The following is a 17,962-nucleotide window of genomic DNA, read 5'->3' as shown; positions in this document are numbered from 1 at the left end:
AAAAAAGAAAAAAAAGAGTGACGGTGAAATAGCAGTAAAGAGAAATAGGGAGAGATCAGAAAACAAGGTGGAAGAAGAAAAACTGGAAAAACATCCCATCCAACAGCACCTTGTCAGGCAGAGAAGTAGCACTGCCTCCAAAAAAAGCCAATTCAGGCTTCAGGAAGTGGCAGGAACAGTGGGAAAGGGCCGACCAACCTGACCTAGAAGAAAAATAGGAGAATCAGGGTATTGACCCATAGGTTTATAATGCTGACTCTTTTATGGGTAGTGACCCCTCCGAATTTGACTCTGAAATGAAACCTTAAGGAAAACAGCTAATCGACCTCATTCTTAATCTTTTTGTTTAAAAACTTACATTTTTATATATATATATATATATATAAATAAATCAAAAGATCTCAGAAATTTACTCAAACTCATCAATCTTAAAATAGTAACTGCCAGTGACTCATTGCCCCACAGTTTGCCATGCATGCAATTGCACACTGAAGTCCCTGCCAAGTTTTACAGCTTGGATATTGTATGATCGTAGTTTGCTAGCCCACTGTTCTGAGTGATGCTAATGCCACTCGGGTTTTATTAATATTAAATATTGGATTTAGCAGTTGCATAGCAACAGCAGAACATCTTATGTGCAATGTTTGACATTAAAAAAGGCAAATAAGGGAAGTATGAATGTATTCAAAAATTAAACTAAAGACTGGTAAAACTGCCATGAAGCTGAGCCCTATTCCCCCCAAATGCAAAGAGAAATGCAGCAAAGGCAGTATAAGCCCTGTGATGTCGTGTTCAGTCATTCAGGGCTCCAAAAGAGCAACTGTGTACAGTTAATCATGCAGAATACATTGAAAACAAAATCTTGAAAAAGGAGCTGCCTACTTTTTATAGTATTTTTTCTCTCCATTGTCACTGCTCTTAGAAGCTTGAAAAGAACATTTCTTTTCCCACCGATTGTCCTTTTCCATTTGGCAGATGATATTTTCCTGCATTTCAAATGGAACAGAAATTAACATGGCTGCCTCTGCTAAATTCCAGTTTCTATATTTTCATCATCTGTATTTCAGCGTCTGAGAGTTCACAGCAGCTGAACAGCAGGGCCAGTGGAAAAGTTGCAGGAATAACAGAAGAGAGAAAAAGAATGAAGATCCCAGTATTTTAGAAATCAGTATTATTTATATGTCAGATTAGATTTTCAATATTGGTAGTATTTAGATTTCTCAGATATGTTCTTCACAGTTAAAGCAGCCACAAATTTAAGTCTTACAAATACTACTGGTGATCTTTACAATGAAAAACATCTTTTGGATGTTAGTGTAAGAATTTAGGAAAAAAAAGGTTTAATGTTTTAAAACATACAACATTTATGAAGTGTAAAACAACTCTAAGTCCCAGAAGACTCTCTAGGAAGTGAAGAATTAGAAAAAAATAAATAAATCCCAGAACAAACAAAGAAAACCCTTAGTACTGAAGCAAGGGTGGAATAACTTTTTAAATGCAGAGGTTGTTACATACTTACTCCTATTTCACAATTGTTAGCTCTGCAAGTAAAGCATTCCCTAAACCAACCTGTGACAAAAATCAGAATAGGTATGTACCATTTTTATGCTAAGAGTAGCAAGCAAAGAAATTAAGACTAAAGAGAAGAAAAGAGTTGACTATGCAGTTTTCAGCATGGTCAAATTTCACTACTTTTGTCTCTGCATCTAAGCAGTTTTATTTTCATCTTTTCTTGGCATTTTTACCCATCTGTTATCAAATATTTTGTCATAAATTTAAACTGTACTGGTAGTTTGATGGCTAATGGTTTAAGATAAGAATTTAACACAACAGTTTAAGACAACAATTTAACACAACAGTTTAAGTTAAGCTTTGCAAAAAAAAAAAAAATCTAGTTAGATCCTGAAGTCATCTTTTCCCTTAAAACTGAGAGCACTTGTAATGATTAAGTAGCTACCAGGCTCCTTGAGATAACAGTATTAGAGAAGTCAATAGTCCAGGAGAGGACTTTACTGGCTGATCTCTAGCAATGTGGATTAGCCAAAGACACATTCTCTACTATAAAAAACAAGAATGTAAGATCTTCAGAAGAAGACAGGGATGCATTTCTGGAGTGCCATTGACACAGAGCCCAGCATGTCAAACACTGCTTTTTTTCACGTCAAGACAGCACAGTTCAAACATATCTTTGAATAATCACTGCACAATTCAGCCCTACGTATGTATCTGGTCAAAGCAGTAAAGCTTGTCTTTAAGTTTGTGGTACAAATAATTTTGAGGGTAGTATAAAAAGAGAGGCAACAATTGGTCTGAATATATTATTGCATAAATTGTTAATAAATAAAAAAAAAATAAATCAACATATCAAGGGTGCTGAAGGGAGAAAATAAAACCCAACATAATTAATTTTCAACTCTTCACCCCTTTTCTGTGCATATTCATTTAATCTGTGAATATCAATTTGTAAACTAAACCTCACTCGACTAAATCAGTATCAGCCAGGGCAGCAGTTAAGTATAGTAGGTCAGAGAACCAGAATATCCTGAGTTGAAAGGGACCCACATGGACCATCAAGTCCAACTGCATTGAACCAATTGCAACAGAAAATAAGACAAGTGATTCATCAGCATTTATTTATAATAAACAGTCACCTTAATACATTGTGATTTGCACATTAAAAGGACAACTTCAAAAATTTGGAAATTGAGTCAAGTAACTTAAGGCATTAGTTGTCCAAATATTTTGTTTAAATTTCTTAACTATTTAAGAACTTATTAGGAACCATCAAAACCACAGGGAAAAAAAAATAAAATTAAATTAAAAAAAAAAAAACAAAAACAAAAACAAAAACACCACCAAAAAACCAAAACCCAAACCCACAATGTGACTAAGGGTAAAAGCACAAAGAGGAGACAAGAGGTTGGAAGATGCACAGGAAGATTCAGAGCAGAGGAGATAAATCAAAATTCAGAAATGTTACAAAGGTCAGAGAAGAGATGCACACAGCTTTAAAGTAAGCAAAGATAAGATCAAAAACAAGACACATGTAGATTGGGTTTTTTAGGTAATACAAATAAGAATATGGTAGTATATTAAGAAACATTCAACAAAATGACATACAATCATTCAACAAAATTTATTAAAGTAGTGTTATTAACATTAACTTCTTAATATTCTATGGAGGTGTGTTGGGTTTTTTTCTGGGACTTACTCAAAGAGTAATTCCAGCAGTGTTTAATTCCAGAAAGTCCTGAAATATTGAGAAAGTCCCAATGGGCTTGAAAAAGAAAAAAATCATCCGTTTGAAATGTCAAAACGTTAAACAAATGAGTACTGGAATCTCAACTCTGTAAAGGTTTTCAAAACCAAGAACAGTTCAGAGGAACTAACAGAAAAAATGGTTTTGATCAACATGGGCTTACAAAAATTCCTATTAGACGTGCAGGAAACTAAAATTTTTATTAACAATAAATATCATATAATATTTTACATTTTTTGGCTGGTACAACATATTTTGACTAAAATCAGACAGAAAAACACACCCCGAAAATAAAAAAAAATTAAAATAATAATAATAATAATAATAATAATAATAAACCACCAAAAAACCTCCAAAACAAAACTCAGTCAAATAAATATAAAACAGATTCCAAATCAATTAAGTGACAGCTCTTGAAATGTCTGTGTCAATGGGAAACTACTGCTAGCGAGGTCCATCAGGTATTGGCTCTTGGCCCTGTGCCATTTACCATTTTAGTCCTAGCTGGTGACTTGGAAGAAAGCAGTCACTAAATTTGCAGGAGCTACAAAGACAGGAAGAGCAGTAAGTAACAAAAGGCCCAGGTCACAGAGGCTGCTTACCAAAGCAAATGCAATTAAACACTACTTCGAAAGGGGGGCGGGGGGAGAATGGAGAAAGCCACAAATCACACATCTAGGAACAGGAAAAACAGCTTCTCAAAGACATGGCCAGATCCAGCAGCTGAAATTGGAAGCTGATCAAATTCAGCCAGACATAAAGACACTCTTTAATTTTACAAGGGTCCAACTAAAGACATAAGACATGCACTCCAGGACCAGATCGATGCTCTCCCTTTCCTAGGATTCTGAAGGTGTTATTTAGGGAAGCACAGGCTGGCCACTAAGATCTATTCCCCTTTCCCTCTCCCCCAGCACTTAGATTCATCATGTTAGGAGCCTCATTAACTAGTATGAAGCAAGAGCCACCACCATCACATCAGGTTTTTATTGGATTTCTCATGCCTAGATTTTCTGGTCAAGATTGGTTATATTTATCCACAGCTATGGGATTTGAAGCAGGAATTAATTCAGAAAAATCCTACAGTCTATATGTAACATGGGAATTCTGTCCCTTTCAGGACAAAAATCTATTAAACTTGAATGTTTCAGTCACAGGCATCTTAATAGAAAAGCAAGACCAAGCAACAAGGGAGGGGAAAAAAAGTCACAGGACGGTTATTAATATACACTAAATCTCAGGACATGCATATAATTATAAGTTGTGAACATTCTTTTATTCATGCAACAAAATAGAAGATACTCTCATCCACCTATGATGAGAGATCCCATTATCTGAATGATGTCCAATTAAGTACTCCAACTACAAGTTAAACCAACTTTGCTTTAGCTTCTGAGGGAACAAAGAAAAAGCTGTGCATCTCAAGCAATTTTTCAAATTTCACACTTCCCCATTCTTGTTACTGAAACTGCACCGTTCAGGGATCTAACGCAGACATCCCTGCTCCAGAGGATTCTAGGGACATTAAATATCAATAACCTGACTCTGTAATAGCAATAAAGAAACATGCATACAGAAGAAAAGAACTATGGATGTTAAGACAGGTACTGTTTAAAAGAACACGTATATCCAAGTTCTGTATAGCAACACACAGCTCTTCTGTACCTTTTTGCACCAAAACACCTTCTCTTCCAAAGACAAAATACAGAGCGTTGCCTGCTGGGGTCCCTAAACAGGCCCTTGGAGCTCAAGAGAAAAAGAATTCTTTGGCCTTAGAGTAATGCTTTATTCACTGTAGAACAGCATCTCCAGTAGAGAAGTTTCATTTGAACCAATCAAGAAGCCAACAAGGTACATGTTGTGTCAAACAGCCATTTCACTGTTACAGTAACTTACCACAGCAGTAAGCTCAGAAATCAAAAAAGCAGCAAAAAACTACAAGTACTGTTGATATAAGTGCTTCTGACTGACTATCCATTCTGCAGGACTTCATTAAAATTCCACTACTAGTCTGTAATTTTAAAAAAAAGCCGCAGCAGACCATCCTCACTCCTCTCCAAGCATCCCTCTTAACCAAGCTATTCCTTTTCCTCTGAGAACCAAGTCTAAGAACATCTTCTCTGATGCAATCCCAAACTCACAGCAATACATTTAAAATTTAATGAGCTAAGCATGACAGAAAAACAGCTACATATCTGAATTACAGCACTGCAATGAACTTGCCTTCACAGCAGAAAAGTGCCCTGCCAAATACCCTAAAAGAGGGTAGATCTCTTCCCTCTACAAGGAAGAACAGAGAGGCAAAGCAATAAAGTTACTGGGCTGTGTCGCAGTGCAAGAAATGGAAACAGGCCTCCTCATCCAATGTTAGCACTCTAACTGGCAGATTATCTCACTGATTACAACTGAAAATTCAACCCCAAAAAACCAGAAGTGGCAAGCTATAAAGCTTGTTGCCAGAGTGCAGAGTATAGCAAGGCAAAAGGCAAAATACGGATCTTCTCCTGCTTCCCTCCCACAAGGAATGTTTTCGCGTGTATGATCCGATATCAAGAAGAGAATAACACAAAGGCATGCAACCCTCTTATCTCGAATCAGAAGTCTTGGAAGCAGAACTCAAGAAAAGCCAAGGACCCTGTAATGGCTGTCAACATCACCTCAAGATACAGCAATTGCTCTGGCAGGCTAAGCTGTATTCATGTGGATTTGCAGGGGTGGAAAGATCCTCCAATTTGCAGATACTGCATCGCTGATCTGGCTAGTTGTTCAAGTCAGGGGTTGTGGGCTTCTGTTTTACATTTTAACTCAAGATTGGGAGGTTTATTGTATGACTGCCTCATTTTCTTCACAGCCAGTCACCATCAATGCAGGACTTGACTGGAATCTTCTCATGTAAATACTTGCATTTTATTACTTTGGAAAGTAAACCAGAAAACACAGACATCATAAAATGGCAAAGAATGACAACAGAAGAGCTTGATTAACTACCAACTTTGCATGTATCCTTAAAAAGATAGTTTAAGGGTAGAATAAGATCTAAATTAAAAAAAAAAAACCAAAATCAACTAAACTAAAATCCAAACAAACAAATTTTAACACTAAAAATTGAAACAGGAGTTGCTTTCCAGTATTTCAATTCACAGATGGTGCTCTTTTTTGTTCAACCTCCAGGTATGGAGTTCCAGCAGGCAACCAGGTACAACTTTCACTGAGAAGCAATTGTAACAACTAGCTAGAAAATTTACAAACAGATTAAGAGAGTCAAACAGCTCAAGAATGGGAGGGCACAACAGCACAAAACAGCATGGACCAGAAGTTTTTTACAGAGACCCAAATGTTTCTCAAACTTGAGGCAATTTTTTCCAGTTCCACAGTGTTGCATTGCTTATTGCATCAAAATAAAAATCCTGAAACTTTTTTCCCATTGGAGACAATCTGTTAATGCTTCACTCCCAAGCAAAAGTGAGATGACATTCATCAACTGCTGGTTACCCCACACTCCTGAGACACAAGCTTAAGAACAGCCTTGCAGTAGATGGCATTGACCTGTGTGGAAAATGCCTCCCACAAAAGAGATAGGATGTCCAGCAGCATCAATTCACTGCTGCACTTTATTTCATGGCCACAGTAATGCTTATATCAGCCTGAGTCAGGTGTGCTGTCAGGAACAATTTGCCACAAGCAGATATAGCAGAGGCCCAAGCCAGTCTAAACCATGGAGGAACCCTCCCTTTCCCATGGAAGTTGTATATGTGGAAGTACAGGACACCAGTAACTTCCACCCCAGCCTCAAGAGAAATGCATTGGCATGGGGCAAGAGTGTTAGAGGTGTGAGTTAAACTGGCTGAGGTATGAGCTATAGTTCATACTCCACAGCTGTCCTATTTGAAGAGGGTTGCCTTACCCCAGCAGCTGAGTCTTGCCCCACATTATTCCCTGCCTGCAACACAATCACCTACTGAAAACAGAATAGCTGAAACAATTTGCAAATAAAAATCAGCCCAGAAAGGGTAGGTACGAGCTGCCAAATCCACTTAAACAAGGACTACTATCAGAAAAAGCATCTACCAAACCACAGTGCAATCTAGAAAACTCCTGGAGTGTGACTCAGTTTCACCTTCTTTATCACAGGAGGTCACTTATATCATGATTCATTACTGAACTAACTCAATACATTATTCTTTTCTTTTTGGCTCTCAAGTTCTAGATACCCCTTTCACCATCTCTACAGAGATTTTCAGATCTATGCAGCAGTCTGCAAATGGGAATGAAAATGTGATTCTACTTAGGAAACTAGTTATATCACCCATCATTGAAAATCTGATGATCTTCAACTAATGGACCTGTTAAAATAATTGAACATTCCTTAGTTGAGAAGGGAATATACTGAGCTTACCTGTAAGATAAAAACTGCCACAAGCACTTTTACTCTGCTATTTGTGATTGCAAGTCTGCCTGGTGTAAAACAAACCTCCATCATAAGCCATGACATAACTGCCCCCATGAAGGGGAGCACCTTGACTCCAGCTAGCTCACAGCATCCTGAAAAATCTTATGATATGCAAAGATACACCACTTTAAGTCAAGTGATTATTTCACTACACCACTGGTGAGTTTACCTAAATTCTGATTATGAAGCTAACAGAAGCAAAGAAGGATCGTGGAAAGAAAGCTGAATCATGATTACAGTGACTATGAAGCACATCTCCTGATGTTTTGAGAGGGCTTCCCAGAAACTCTGGAAAAGTATCTTTAGTGTTTTCAGATGGACAGGTCAGTTCTGCCTCAAAAGAAAGGATGGTCTAGATGAAATCAGTGGGTGATACAGGCAGGTACACAAAAATTAAAGGGTAAATGAAAGCAGGGCAGGGGGCAAAAGTTATCCACCTCAAACAAAAACCCTGAAAACAAATCAGCACACAGAGAGGAGCATCTTAACACTGAAAAACACATAGCACAGAATTCATACTAGCTACAGTGTATATTAGAGTGACTAATTGTGATCACTGAAGTCACATTTAAAAGTACACCTCAAGCAAGGCATTCCATGAGTCTACAACACAAGGTGCAAACCTAAAGGAAGCAGAGCTAAACTTAACAGCCCTCTCCATCTTTATGGCGGTTTGAACAGCAACAGTATCCAGAACAAAATGGTACAAAGTAAGCACAGGACAACTCTTGCACATAGGGAAGATAAAGCTGTGTTACTATTGTTACTCTTGTGCCAACAGAACTAAATACTAGCAGAAATATTCTTACCTAGCCTTCAGTCACACCTCGGGTTGTGCCTATGCACTAAAGAAGCTGCAAGCCCTGGCATTCCTCTGGAAACAGAAAAGCATAAGCACAGCTGCTGACAACTTTGTAACAAAATATTACAGCAGCAAAACAATTCGGTGCTGAAATTAACTATGGGAACTGAAATTGCCAGCTGTGATAGAATATTACTCAGTGTAGACTAGGAGCAGTGAACCTTCTTTAAAGAAGAAAAAAATACAATCAGAAGCAAGAAACTTGCAGTAAACAGCTGTAAGAAAGCCTCACCTTTGGGGATTAGCGGAAACTTTCCCAAAGAGCAAGTGACTGATAAATCTCTCTCACTTCTGATATGTACGTAATGTCTGCCATCGTTTCATGAAGCAACTCTTGGAATCTTACTAACCTGTTAGCTTCAGCTACACACCACCAATTCTGTAAGCTGTGCCTGCAGGTGTGTTTCTCAGGAGAAGCACTCCAGTTTCTTTAAGGCATTTTGTGTTAAACTACAATCAGTGTTACACTGAGATTTTCTTTCCCCTCCTTGACAGCAACACGGGACAGGAGGAAGGCTGCTTAACATCAGCATTTCTATTCACACTTGTCACTGGCAATATAAACAACTGTACAATAACATACAGAAGATAAAGAAAAAAATAGTCATTTTTGCTTGCCTTACTTCTACACTGGAACTACTTCCTGACCTAGTTCAGTTACGTCAGCAGGAACAAGTGGCAAGACCAGTGACATTGTGGAAATCAAGACCTGTCTGACTTCTTCATTTGCTCACTCAGACTGCCTTTCCTGTATTCAGATTTGAGACAGACACCTGAAGTAATTACTGCATCAGAACTGAAGACCATAGCCAGGAAAAATCCCTTGGGATTGGTTGACACAAAAGTAACATGATAAACAGATTTTATGATGGCCATTCAGGATTTCAAAGTTATGCCCAAGTATCTTTCCTGGGTAGCTACAGTGAATTTGGTGCCTAGAGGTATATTCAACAACTTATACTGCACTTAACTGAGTTATATACACAGTAATTTCAGCTTCTACCGTCATCTTTACGTCTTCCTTAAGTCAAGCAGTTCTGTGCAGCTTTTTGACACTCCCCAGCCTTCACCATCTCATTTATTCCAGACCTTCTAGAATTCTTGAAGCATAGCATATTATTGGCTTTCCTTAGTCAAATGTTTAATCCACTGTACTTTGGTTAAGGCCACCCTATTCCCCCACTGCTTTCGTTTTTAGTCTACCTGAAGTTCTTTGCTTGAAAGCATCATTTGTGATCTGAACTTGAGAGAAGACAGCAGTCCTACACTTCCTGAACACTGAGGTTCTCAATGTCATTGTGCTACAGCAGAATCTCAGGACATGCTCACAGTTAAACAAATTACAGGTTTCTAGTCAGGAACATCAAATTGTTACAAAGATAAAACATCCAGAGGTTAGACTTCTAGAACAGCCAGCCTTGGTCTAATTTTACAACTGGTATCTCAATAAAAAGGTCTTAGTAGACAAGAACAAACCTCGGGTTTGTTCAAAGAATGAAGTCCCTATTTAGGATGATCAGCAGATCTAAAACCAATTCTTTAGTACTAAGTGAAGAAATACTGGTAGAGCACTCGGCCTTCTAAGAAACTGCCAATCACAGATCCTGTGTTCCAAATCAGAGTTATATTTTCCAGGTAACCTACACACAAATCCTCTCAAGCTTGCACATTCCACACTACGTGGTATTGCTTAATTCACTGGAGACTGAAATATCTCTAACAACCTCTATATGAAGAAACAACAGAAACACTTCACAGTTTTGAGTGCTGCTTTGCTAGAAGCTTCATCTTTTAAGATGAGGGTCACTGTCCACTTATATCCAAAGCAGCTCTTTTTGTAACTTTGGAATACTTCTTCCAGAGCAAAATCTCAGAACTTAATTTCCTAATCCATGGCTAGGAACTGCCAGCAGTGCAGCCATATTAACAGTGAAGGAATTTGACACGAACTGTGCTTCTGCAGGCTACACCCTAATCATCTGATCCTATGGGATTAATAGACTACAGAAGCACTAACAGATATTCAAAAGTTACAAAATAGGTTGATGTCTACAACACTTCATAAATATCTTCCCCTACATTCTGTAGGGAAAAAATGACCTTTTCCTATGAAAGTTTCTCTAAAAGAAAAAGAGCATCATGCACATGTAAAGAACAAAGTGTGGCATAAAGAGTGAACAATACTTTGCTAAAGACCATGCGTGCAAAAAGCATTAATAACTACTTCATGCAAGTGCCTTGTTCCCCACCACTGTCAGTTTTAGACCTTAAATACTCTGAAGGTAATTTCAGATCTAGCCAACTTTTTTTTTAATTATTTTTCACTCCAGAAATATTTCCAGGTTCAAGGAATATTAGACTTCTAGAACATATTGTGCTTCAGCAGATTTGATAAACAATAATACTCAATGAGTCTTAAATTCCCTCCAAAAGGTTGTAAGCTGCCATAATAAACTTATTTTTCTATCAAACCAGTGGAATAATATCAAAGGGGTGAGTGAAGAAAATCAGCCACTGAAACAAAATGCAGTGGGATAGTAGAACAAGTGTCACAAAACACTGCACTTTCCTAGCACTAGTTCTTCTTTTGTCAAAGTAGCCAAGCTAAAGAACTGCAATTTTACCTAAATATGTTGCCCATGTACAGAGCTGAACAGTACAAATTAAAATCCAAGCAGAGAAACTGTACCTAATTACCTAAAATGTTAGCCACGAAGGTAGGCAGCAGTTTTAACAAAAGAAACTCAAACCACATGAAGAGAAGGCTCCTTTCATTTACAAGGGGGAGAGAACACGCTGGAAAAGTAAGGCTGCAGAGGAACCTGCAAAATCCACAGCTACACAAGGAACACTGCATTCAGCATCCTAGCTACTTCAGTACTTTAAGTACTTGCTTATACTAGTGTTCAGTAAGTAATTCAGTTAAATATAGTGGTAATTGAATACACTCCAAGAGGTGGCCGAGTCGGAAAACCAACATTTTTTAAAATAGCGTATTAGTTTAATGCTGACTTCTTTATCTTTGAACTGCTAATTACTGCCATACAATTACTTACATAACAGAAAATATGCAATACTTCATTTTGCAATACCTACAACACAGTCACAAAACATTTTTAAGGAAGCTGCATTATCAAATCTGCAAAAATAGTTTAGCATAGGGTTTACTCTTCCTGATAACTGGCTCCTTACAAGTCCCAGAATAATATGACCTGTGATGCAGGGAATCAAAAAAAAACTTCAGTGTGCAATTTTGGTTTTTGTTAATACTTACTTGATGCAAGTATTTCTATAGGTATTTGACTATTTCAAGTATTTAAAAATCTCCATGCATTCAGAAGTCTGAAGCGGTCTTTCATAAATATCTTGAACACAGTCTAAAGATTTTATATGTTCGTGGATTAACCTACAGTTAATCTTATTACACAAAGAGCCAACATTTTCAAGAATGAGTGTTAAAGCTGTAACAGCAAATAAGCTCATTTTAAAAGCAACCCTGAAATTCTTTTTACTCCTGCACCCATTTTAAAGTCACCAATAAGCACGAGTCAGACTGCAGAAAAACTGTTTCTACCAGCAGGCTTCTGAATATGCATAATGCCAATAAAGCTAATTACATTTAAAAAAATAATAATCTATGTGCAATTAAGATACTGGCAACATTTTAATGCAAAAGAAAATGTTTAAATATACTAACATCCTAGTCTTGGGATATCCAGTCAAGCTACGCAAAGAGATGTGTTTGTCCCTTGCATACTCCCAAATGTGGAAGTAGGATCAGAAACTGGATCTGGAAGAAAGGGTAAACAGCACGTTAGTTAAATTCACAGAGGATACTATGTTCGGAGATGTTGCAAACATTAGTGAAGACAAATACATAAATGACCTAGAGAGAAAATAAAATTCATTTGGAAACAAAAAAGTCTCATGAAAAATAACTCCAAACACTCAATGTAGAGGAATGACAAGCGTAGGGGAAGAAAATATAAAATGAACGAAACCTAGAAGCAGCAACAGTGAAAAGTCAGCTAAATATTTGCATTGAAAGACAGTTTGGAGTTGCAGAGGCATCAAACAAAGCAGGGAAATTAAAGTTCTTTCTACAGTCCTTGAGCCAATAACAATAGCCACCTCTTTGCACAATTGCCAAGGACTGAAAAATTCCCCTTCACTCCCAGCAAGTGGAAAGCTCCTCTCAATGGCAAATCAAGTTCTGCAGGAGGTAGGGTTTAATTTTTTTTAAGCTAAGTTAACATACGGTTAGCATAAGCCTACGCAGCAGGCTCTTCCAGTACTTCTGCTGCTCGTGGCTTTGTGCAGAACAGGAGGAAGCTAACAAAATGAATCCATTTTTACAGGTGCAACTCAACCTCATATTGTTCAGATTTATTCCTATGGTCCTTGAGAAAAGAAACTAAAACAGCTAGTTCAGGAATAAAAATCCTTCCTTCCCCATTTACTTTTTGCCTTAAATTTACTTTCCCAAGAATGACATCCACTCATCCATCAACCTGCACTATCCAGCTTTAATGGCGAAGATAACAGGAGGAAAGAACAGACTCCACCTTTAGAAAGGCTACAAGAGGATCTCCACCCACAGCAGACACAAATATAAATGCAAAAGTTTAAGTAACCAGCATTCATCTTCAAGGATTGTCAAGCCTTTGTTTTTCAGAAATATTTCTAGGTGAAAACTAAGAACCATTTATCATGCTTCATTCCCAAATTAACAAAATGGGCTAATTTTGCAGGATTTGTTGTTACTCTCAGTAACAAGGCTTCCATGAGGCAACCATGTAAATGCTTTACACTCATGGCAGTCCACAGACAAAAAAGAAAAACACACAAATGAACAAAAAACCCCAACATTTTAACAGAAGCCATATTTCTGCCTATCATGTCGCTGAATCCTAGGAGAAGTTCCAGCGTGGAGGTTCATGCTCCAGTTTATGCATCTCATCATCATCATATGTAAACAGGAGGCTGAAGGTTTTCCCTCCTCTTGACAACTGCTAAACTATGTGATTTCTGAAATTAATCATCCTATGAGCGTCTACAGCTGCTGCTTGTGGTGTGATGGCAAGAAAAATGAAACAGTTCTTACGAGTTGGCCTCGTCTTTCACAGTAACTGGTTAGCCCTGCTTATTTCAACAGAGATTTAAACAAGAGATTCCCAGACATCCCTCAAGCCAAAGGCACAGGGAACACAGCTTTAAAGGGTACTGCAGTACCATTTTAAGGTAGTTCAGACTATAAAGACAGTACAGAACCAAGAACACATCACCTCATTGAAGAACTCAATGCATCTTAGGAAGACACAAGGTTTTGGATGTAACAAAAATTAATTTTTGCCTTTTGCATCAGGGGACACTGGCAAAGTATCTCTGTAATCTTTTGCCCCTTTTGAAGGATCAGTGCTAGCATGAGCCAAAATTCATGGAGGCAAACTCCAAGCCTACAGATTCAAAGCACAGCCTCCTGAGCAGAACTTTCAGCAGCAACAGCAGGTTTTGCAGCCCTTCCCTTCTCTGCTCCATCACTCATTCGTACCCCTACACTCCATCAGTTACACTGTACAAGTTCATGAGACTCCATAAGGGACAAGTGTTTTGTACACACACATCTCACCTTTTTTTTTTTTAAAGCAGTAACTTCTACAAGTTCACCTTGCATGAGAATGGCTGTTCAGGGTTAAGACAAAGGTTTAACTAGCCCAGAATCCCAAAAGTGTAACTGGCCACACAAGGGGTTGCCTTAAACAATGTCATCATGAAAAGCACGGTCAGGAAATCCCAGAATACATCTGCTCAGGAACTAGATGTGTAGCTACTGCTTAAAAGTCTGTTCAAGAACAGAGCATGCAATTGCTCCGATTTGTTAGATGTGTAACTGCCCTGGACTCCTCCTAAGTGAAAAACACAGGAGATGCATGTTACAGTGAAGATGCTGGAGATTCAAGGCCTATTAGAACAGAAAGGAGATAGAGTCAACAATATCATGCACTCCATAGGTTTTGGCAGTGTGCTGCAGAGAACAGATGAGACACACAGGAAGGAGCAGGACAGACCACCACACACATCACGCAGCTCCAATGGAAGGCAATGGGACCTACTGCTGAATGAGCAGACAGATATTTTCTGGGAGTGGTTCTTATTCCAGTATTCTCTCCTGAATGCAAAGCTGGTCTGACACAGATATCCCTGTTCTGCTCCTTGGTCAGCCATTAAGATTTACTGGCTGAGGAATCTCAGAAGATGAACTTAGCACAAGTGCTGAACTGCCCTCAGCTCTACCTGTTTTTTCCCCTGGTGACTCCTGTTTGGAAGCAAGCCCTATGACAACTTTGAACCTTGTCTTAACAGAAAAACCCTAAACCAGCAGTCATGCTGAATATGCATTGTGACTGCCTGACCACCTAGAAAGCCCAGCTCAAACCTGCTCAACTCACACATCTTGTGATCAACCTACATACCCTCTGTGGTAGAGATTGTTTCTTGGTGAAAAGGGAAGATACTGAACTAGACCAAGAACGCTCCACAAGGTCTGGTGTAATTAGGGGCTGACTACCCTCAGGAGGCTCCTGTGGCTAGAAACCCTACCGTTCCTGCCATTTGGGAGAACACTGCCTTCAAACCAGCTATTTCAGCACTGGCCCATCTCTCCAACTGGCATCATAAACCTAAGGTGCATGGTACACTATCAGGGATTGCTGTTGTTTCCTTAAAGCCCAAATATGCAGATCACCCAGACGGGTAAACAGAATCCCTTCCTTTAGGCCAACATTCAAAAGTGTGTTGACTCTATTTCAGAAGGAGAAGAATTTAGATCACCACTATGCCAAAGGAACCAGGGCAAAGAAATATCTACGAGAACTACTACTATGGCATATAAAGATAGATTCAGTTGTTTTGATCACTTTTTCCTGACAGTAACTTGTGATGACCCTAATGTCTCCCTTACAGCATCAGTTTCTTTGTAATTTTCTGTTAATTTTCTGAAAAACAAACATATTGGATATTTATCTACTCACTGGAGACATACTGCAACTTGAGACACATGCACTAGCAAGGCAGCATCAAGAGCAGAACGAGGCTTGCCTGACTCAAGTGCTTTAGAGGGGAAAAAATTCAGCAGCAGTAAAACACGTGTGCATGTAAAATGTATGACTGCAAAATATACTGTTTAAAAATGGTTAATTGCAAGAAGCGGAGTCAGAAGACTCAAAATGCCACAATTCCCTTATCCCAAGTCACTAGAAGACCGATTACTGCAAACTGAAGGTTACTGTCACAGGGAAGTTCATTTTGCAGCATGTCTTCAATGTTTTGAAGCTATGATTACTGATCACCTGGCACTTTAATCCATGATAAATCCACCTCTCCACTGAAAGAGCTGATCCCACTCATCCTCCCCACCCCCCCCCAGAGGCTCACTCATCTTGCATTTGCACAGTAACACGACAAGATGGTTCAGGGATCAGTTCCCTGATCCAACCCAGCATGAATCTACATGAAGTGAGGGAAGTGTCACAAAGGGGGTGGTATGATCACCCTTCTCTACAGCATTTTAAATCTATACTAGATTAAAAACTGCTGTGTAACCATGAACTGTGTTTTCACAAGAGAATTCGCTTCTACTGCTATGCACCACTTGGATATGTAATTCTATTTTCCTGTGGTGGAATCAAGATCTTTCTCAAAGAATCTTATATATTAAACATTAAACAACTATATTCTCCCTTACTGCTCATTTAATTAAATGATGTATAAAATTCTGATTTCTCAGAAATTTCCACAAGAGTTACTCCCCAAACCTGCACCTACTATAAACATAACACAAATTTGCACAATTCAGCAAGGTCTGTAATGTGAACTTGCAGTTTCTTCAATATCAGGGTGAACTGCTTTAATACAGTTGCTCTAGCATAACCTCTTCTTTACTTTAAAATGGAAAAAAGTCTACTGAATGTTTCCTATAGGATCTTCTACATACACTAAACATAACATTTAGGACATATATAAACTCTAATCAATACATTTCATTATTTTTCACCAAAATAGTGGTGTTGCACAGAGAACAGTTTCATGCCTTTCCAGAAATCTGACCCTCTTACATTACATTACAGCAAGTTGCTTACATTACTGTGATAATACAGTTAAAAAATAGATAGCATCATGTTTAACTTTATTCTGGAAAAAGAATAACTCATGGCCCAAAAGCCAACAGTAGTTTTATTGAATATTCTTGAGGACCATTTTCCAATGTTGATTTCCTTAAAAGAAAGATTCAGAGAACCCATCCAGGCAAATCTCTATGCTGTCCTAACCCTTAATTCTTTAACTGAAAACAATAAGCTTTTTTCCTGGTGAATTCTATTTAGTTTTTTAAGCTTAAACCAACAACAAAACAACAACAAAAAAAAAGGCTCCCCCCAAACCCATCAGAGAACCTGCCTGCCTTCTCCCACCAGCACCACCCCAAACACCAACCCTTAAGTTTCATGCTAGAACTTTATACAGTTCTTTCTATCTGATGGGAAGATCAGGTACTTACCTGAAACTGGTTTTCCCCTAAAAAGGGAAATATTTTAGTCCATTTTCCAAAAATGCTTTAAGATGTATTTGGAAGATTATCAGAGTATAGTCTGTAGTTTCAGCACCTTAAAATTAAATAGACATGACTTCCCTTCACACAAGTCTCTTAGTTATGCTTACCTCACATTAAAAAAAAAAGCCAAAAACCACCTGCACCCCCCCAAAAAAACCCAAACCAAAGTAAGCCCCAACCACCACACCATTAGAAATATCTATTTAACATGATATTTTTATGCAAAAGTTATTTCATTTCTCTGGTTGACCTTCCATTTTTCTTGTCTCTGAATTTCACAGAAACATCTCTAAATTAAACCATCTATGCCATTTAGTATGGCACTCAGACCCAACTTAATTTAGAAGCAGAAAAACAAAGACTTTACAGTTCTTTGTTTTAGATGCACCTTTACATTCCTTCAGTGGATATACACACGGCAAGTAATTATACAGCTATTGAAGTTTATCATCTCCTTTTCCAAAAGCACTCTTTGTGAAGTCTGACCCCCATTTACATTAAATCTGGATTTTCAAGAGACCTAGTTTTAGAGAGATATTTATTTTCATCCACTGGTTCCAAGAGGAAAAACTCTTGGGATATTTCAAGGCTATGATGTCCTGCTATCTCATTTTTGTCTCTATCTTGCCTACCTCCCCTCAGGTTGAACTAACAGGGAGGAGTCACCTGAGTTAAAGAATGCATTACCAAGGAAATGGAAAGCCCGTAGACAAGTATTTTACATGTCATTTTGAAAAGGAGAGTAAGCTTATGACCTTCTGTGAGGTCACCTGAAGCGAGAGA

At 38.2% G+C, this 17,962-nt stretch overlaps 1 protein-coding gene across 6 annotated transcripts in view; it reads right to left on the bottom strand.

The window, feature by feature from the left end:
- Nucleotides 1-17,962, bottom strand: part of LCOR (ligand dependent nuclear receptor corepressor) — an 88,153-nt gene that overhangs the window by 58,443 nt on the left and 11,748 nt on the right. The window contains exon 1 of one of the 6 annotated variants that reach the window (XM_032694433.1): nucleotides 12,269-12,287. The exons of the other annotated variants lie outside the window; for them this stretch is intronic. The gene's annotated coding sequence lies outside the window, so the exon portion shown is untranslated. Of the gene's footprint in view, nucleotides 1-12,268; nucleotides 12,288-17,962 lie in introns of those variants that run through there. 6 annotated transcript variants of the gene reach the window in all.

This window comes from Chiroxiphia lanceolata, chromosome 8 (genome assembly GCF_009829145.1).
Source record: "Chiroxiphia lanceolata isolate bChiLan1 chromosome 8, bChiLan1.pri, whole genome shotgun sequence".
NCBI classification, from domain to species: domain Eukaryota; kingdom Metazoa; phylum Chordata; class Aves; order Passeriformes; family Pipridae; genus Chiroxiphia; species Chiroxiphia lanceolata.
The sequence above is the reverse complement of the archived record's forward strand: the minus strand, read 5'-3'. Positions and strand labels throughout refer to the sequence as shown.